Raw genomic sequence first — 6000 nt, 5'->3', positions numbered from 1 at the left:
CTCATAGTATGGAGACGAGATCCTTCTGAGTCCCTGAAAATCTTTAAGTTGAACACCGTTACATATGGAACTTCGCCAGCCCCCTTTTTGGCGATTCGGTGTTTAATGCGGCTAGGAGAGATGGCGCAAGCAACTCATCCAAAAGCCGCAAAGGTTATTCAGAATGATTTTTATGTTGACGATTTGTTGACTGGCGCCGGATGCGTTGAGGACCTGCAAAGCCTTCGAGACGAAGTTTCTCAGGTCTTGCAAGAGGCAGGCTTTGAATTGGCAAAGTGGTTTTCAAACTGCCCAGAGTTATCCGCATCTGATAGCGCTGTAATGCCACTTATGGCAGACTCAGACGTAACCAAGACCCTTGGCGTGGTTTGGTTACCGGTTAAAGATTACTTTCAATTTCGGTTGGATGACTCTTTCCTGGATCTTCGCGCGACAAAACGAAATATTTTGTCGGTGACTGCTCGACTTTTCGACCCACTTGGCCTCTTGTGTCCTTTGGTCACAAAGGCAAAGATGTTGTTGCAGGAACTGTGGCTTCACGTCGTGGGAGACGTTTAAAGCGACGCTTCTGCAGCTGCCTAAAATTAAGGTATCGCGATTCGTCAACACAGATCCACAAGTCCCGATTCAAATACATGGTTTCGCTGACGCTTCCATGCGAGCGTATGGAGCGTGCATCTACATTCGGACTCAAACTGCTGAAGGTTTGAAAGTGTCTTTATTGACCGCCAAATCGAAAGTAGCTCCCCTCAAGACGAAAACTTTGCCTCGCCTTGAGCTGTGTGCAGCTCACCTTTTAGCAGATCTCTATAATCGTGTCAGGCCATTGATAAATTCTCCCATTGAGAATGTTTTCCTGTGGACAGACTCCGAGATCACTTTACACTGGATTAAAACCCATCCCTCGTCGTTGTTGGTTTTTGTTTCGAACCGGGTTGCAGAAATTCAGGAGTGGTCGGAGAAAGCAATTTGGAGACACGTTCCCACGAAAGTCAACCCAGCAGATATAGTGTCCCGAGGATGTTACGTAGAGGAGCTTACAACGTCCATTTGGTTCAGTGGGCCTTCGTTCTTGCTAGACTCAGAAAATAATTGGCCTGTAAAAAAACATTTCGAACTGCCGGCAGATGTAATGTCGATGGAGCTACGCAAATCGGCAATAGCTCTTCGCTTTTGATAAAATTGTCGAAGTTGTCCAATTTCACGAGTTCAGGGACGACATAAGTAAAATTCGGAAGAATAAACCGGTAGCAACGAATATTCAAAAGTTAAAGCCTTTTCTTCAGGAAAATAATTTAGATTGGTGCTCCTCGACATTGCTACGAGTTGAGGGTCGGTTATTGAATGCTCCTATCCCGTACGAAGCCAAATTCCCGTTGTTGCTGTCTAAAAGCTCACAGTTCGTCAGATCCTATGTGTCATACCTGCACGTTACGAACTGTCACGCTGGCCCACGAGCTCTCGTAAGTCGTCTGCGCGAGAAAATCTGGCTAGTTAATACTCAAGTAGACTGCCGACGAACAGTTCGGTCGTGCATGCGCTGCTTTCGCTGTAAGCCGCAACTTTTGACGCAAATTATGGGAAACTTGCCAGCAGATTGACTTCGAGCTCTCCGCCCGTTCAATATTTGTGGCGTTGATTTTTGTGGTCACTTCAGCACAACGTATCGTATCCGTGGTAAGCCACCGTACAAGTCGTACGTGGCCTTGTTCGTCTGTTTTGCGTTCAAAGCGGTCCACTTAGAATTAGTGTCTGACCTAACCACTGATGCTTTCTTGTTGGCTTTTCAAAGGTTCGTGAGTCGTCGCGGGATTCCGGAGAAGGTGTGGTGCGACAACGCCACCAATTTCGTCGGCGCAGATCGCCACATGAGAGAGTTCCGAGCCCGTCTGGAGGAGCAGGGGGGCGGTATCGAAACATTCGCATCAAAAAAAGGATGCGAGTTTGCGTTCATACCGCCCAGAGCACCGCACTTCGGCGGACTGTGGGAGGCAGGTGTAAGGTCTGCAAAGCACCTGTTCCTTCGGACGATAGGCCAAGACCTCTTGACCGCGGAGGAGCTCGGAACTCTGCTCACCAGCGTGGAGGCCGTGCTCAACTCCAGGCCCCTCGGCGCTCTAAGCAGCGACCCGAACGACGGCGAGGCCCTGATCCCCGGGCATCTGCTCATCGGCGGCCCTCTTCTGGCCCCACCATCTGCGGCGCTCCCGGACCAGATCAGCCTGACCTGCTTGCGACGATGGCGAGGTGTCTCGTCTCTCAGGCACAGGTTTTGGCAGCGATGGTCCCGGGAGTACATCTCCAGCCTCCAGCAGCGGTCCAAGTGGCACCAGGGGGAGCCCAACCTCGTCGTGGGAGCGCTCGTCGTTGTCGCAGAAGACAACCTTCCGCCCCAGCAGTGGAGGATCGGACGAGTGGTAGCGGTGCACGCCGGCGCCGATAGCAAGGTTCGCGTGGCGGACGTCAGGATGCAGGACGGCGAATATCGGCGAGCTGTCCACCGACTGGCCCTGTTGCCCGTTCTGGGCTGAAGGACGTCGTCCCTTCAGAGGGGGCGGTGTTTGCGCACTCAGCGCTTGTATTTAAATCACTAGTTGTAGGGCGAGAGCGGGAGCCAATAAAGCTTTCGTCTGTTCGCTCTTGCGAATTCGCCCCGTCTCTCGCCACCGTAGCATAAGTTAGGTTCTAAGAGAAATTATAATATAATTGTTAGTGATCCATCGAACGTCATCGTAGCCACTCGTTTTCGTCGCGCTTTCGACGTAGTTTTTACAAGTTTCGCCATTAAAATCGTCTCGAACTACTGCGTTCACAAGTTTTCGCGTTGTTAATACAAAATAGTATTAAATTTTCAATGATTACCGACTTTTTCCATTTTTTTGGGAAGTAGCCAAGTCATGTAATACCGTTAAATAGTTTACAAATTACCTCAACTGCACAGTTTGGGAGTTCAATTAGCATCTTAGGAGTTATTAGATCACCGCCTGGGGCCTTTTTTGTTTTTAATTGCTCGCTGATGACTTTTGCAACTTCGTTTGTTTGGAACAGAATTGGCGCCGTCTCAGTTCCACCTCGAATTGACGGCGACGGTAGTGTGAATGAATTATTTGCAGGGTTTGGCTGAAAAACGTTTCGAAGGTGTAAAGCAAATGTACAGGCTCTGTCTTTGTCGCTTCTGGCCCAGCTGCCTGAACAGTCTCTTACGGGAATTACTGTTTCGGCCGGCGCACTTAGATTTTGGTGGGCCCTCCACAGGGGATGCTTGGTGCTGGTGGTTGAAAGTTTCTCAATGTACTGGCGTTGTGCTTTTTCTTCTTCGTGCCTTAGAGCCCTGGTAAGTCTGCGACCAGCTTCCTTAAGACTATGTTTTGAGGATGGCGATCTGCTGGTTTGCCAAGCACGCCTCAAACGTCTTTTCTCCAAAACAAGCTGTTCGATTTCAAGGTTAGTTTTGTGTTGGTGTGTGTGCCCAACCCTCCCTTGCGGTGTAGAGACTTTGGCTGCTGCGATGAGTACAGACTCCAGTGCATTGGCATAGCAGTCGATGTCCTCCTTGAAGTTGAGCTGTGGAGTTAGTTAGCCAGTTGGTTCGATGCGACGTCAGCCTGCAAGGGTGCTCGATTAATTCCGGGCCTTGAAGAAGAGTTATTAGCACTGGTGAGTGGTCCGATGATAAATCCAAAAGCGATGTTGCAGATATTAGATTGCGAGAAATATTTTTTGTCACAGCAAAATCAATTAAATCAGGTAGTTTTCTAGGATCTGTTGGCCAGTATGTAGGACTGCCTGGTGAAACGTAGTCCAGTTTGTTGCATGTTTTGATGAGTGCATTATATAGTTGCCTTCCTTTGGCGGTAACAAGGCGGGATCCCCAGTGTGTGTGCTTGGCGTTGTAATCACCTGCTGCTATGAATCGCTCTCCAAGTGAATTGTAGAAGTCCATGAATTGGTCTTCTGAGACTGTAAAGCGGGGTGGGCAGAAGACAGCGGCAATGGCAAGGTTGGTGGTGCCCAACTGTAATTTTATCGATGTAGCTTGCAGATAATTTTTTGCAAACCGTTGGTGAAAGTGGTGTTTGATACGGTCTCTTATTAAGATGCCGGCTCCGCCATGTGCTTTACCATCTGGATGATCGGTGCCGTAGAACGTGTATCCTCGTATTTTAAAGTTATATTTGCTGGTGAGATGCGTTTCTGCCAGCAACATAACGTCGATGTGATTTTCGTTCAGAAATTGAGTTATTTCAGGTATATGCCGTGAAACACCGTTGGCGTTCCACAGAGTTATTCGGAGGCTAGGCATAATTTATTTGGACTGCTGAGCTGCAAGCATTTGTAACAAGATATTTTGGTTTTGCATTAGAGTTTGCATGGTGGTTTTCATGAAGGACATAAATTCCATCATATTTTGTTGCAAAGTTATCATCATAGTTTCCATGTTATTTTGTGGCTGTCCCATGGCCTGCTGTATGTTATCAGTTTTCGGCTCTATGTGAGCTGTGCCTGATCTTAGAGCACTGGCGTAGGAAATGCTGTTGGTGGTAATTAAAGGGCCAAATGATGACCTGGCTGCTTTTGCGAAGAAAACTTCGGGTGTCGTTTGTGATTTCATGTAAATGTTCTGGCGTGCCGTTGTCGCTCTTTGCATCCGACTTTTCATCTCCTTGTAGACTGGACAGCCTCTGTAGTTTGCTGTGTGGTTTCCCTGGCAGTTTACACACTTTTTAGAGAGAGAGTCTCCCTTGTTGGCAGGGCAGGGTTCGGAGCCGTGGCAGTTTCCACAAGCTACACAAACTGACCTGAGGGTGCAGTAAGCCCTGGTGTGTCCGTATTCCTGGCAGTTTGTACATTGCACTGGCCCGTTCCGTTTGTGCGGCTCTTCTACTGTGATCCTACGGTGCAGAAGGTACTGAAACTTGTAGATCCGGTGCACTGCGTTTTTTTTTTAAAGTTCTGCTGTCTGGCTCCAGCTCAACCTTGAAAAGTGGTTGCGGCTTCTTGTTTTTGTTCATAATGTTTATAACATTTTTGGCGCAAAAACCGTTTTCTTTTAAAGCCTCTATAATTTCAGAGGGGGTCACATCGGGTTCTATTCCCTTGAGGACAACTTGTAAGCCCTTGCAACTTTTCAGCTGGTACGTGTAGTAATTCTTTTTGGCATTGTTTAGGTACTTCGACACTGCTCGGAAATCATCTTCGGTTTTGGTTTGAAGTTTGGTTTCGCTTATATTCCCTTTCATAAGCGGAATAACATGACAGTTATCCTTCCCGACAAGCTCAACTATTTTATTGACTAGGACGTTGGAGATCTTCTCCCGAATAAAGATAGGTTTAAGTTTCTTTGGGGCTAATTCTTCGTACTCTGTTTCAGGCTCCGCCAGAATGGAAAATCTATTTTCATTTAATGGCCCGAGATTTTCAGGGCCTTTGTTGGTACGGTTTATTTTGGGCATATTGCCGTCAGATTTTTTTGGGGGAGTTAGCTTGCGCTTGGAAATATTAATATAGCGATCCATGCCTGTCTGCATGGCCGAACCCGCTTGCGGAATTGTAATTTTTTCTACCGCAGCTTTTTTTTTGCCGTTTGACCCGATTTTTGCACTTGGTTGTGTTGTTGCTTTACCCGCTGCAGAAGAAGAGAGTGGAGTCGTTATTGCATTGTTGGCGACAGAGACCGTTGTAGTTGACGTAGTAGTTGCTGTTGTTGTTGCACTAGGTGGCAGAAGCTCGGTTGGAGTTTTGCATTGCTCACTCCATGGTGTTTGTGAGGTGAAAAGCAGGGCGGGAGCAAGAACTAGCTCTCTGGTTTTCGGCGGTCAGTAAACTTGCACTTTCTTGCACTTTCGGTTCTAGAGTATTACTCGTGAACGAGAAATAAGCATTGTTTCGGGCCAAATAGAGACGACGTTTGTCTTGCTCTCTCTGAATTTTTTCACGGGCTTCGTCTTGTTGTTTTTGGCGTTGAGTGCGCTGATCCACGTTCTTACTCATTTATTGATA

The sequence above is a fragment of the Drosophila gunungcola genome, unplaced genomic scaffold, assembly GCF_025200985.1.
Source record: "Drosophila gunungcola strain Sukarami unplaced genomic scaffold, Dgunungcola_SK_2 000016F, whole genome shotgun sequence".
Classification (NCBI taxonomy): Eukaryota; Metazoa; Arthropoda; class Insecta; order Diptera; family Drosophilidae; genus Drosophila; species Drosophila gunungcola.
Note: the sequence above shows the minus strand (reverse complement) of the source record.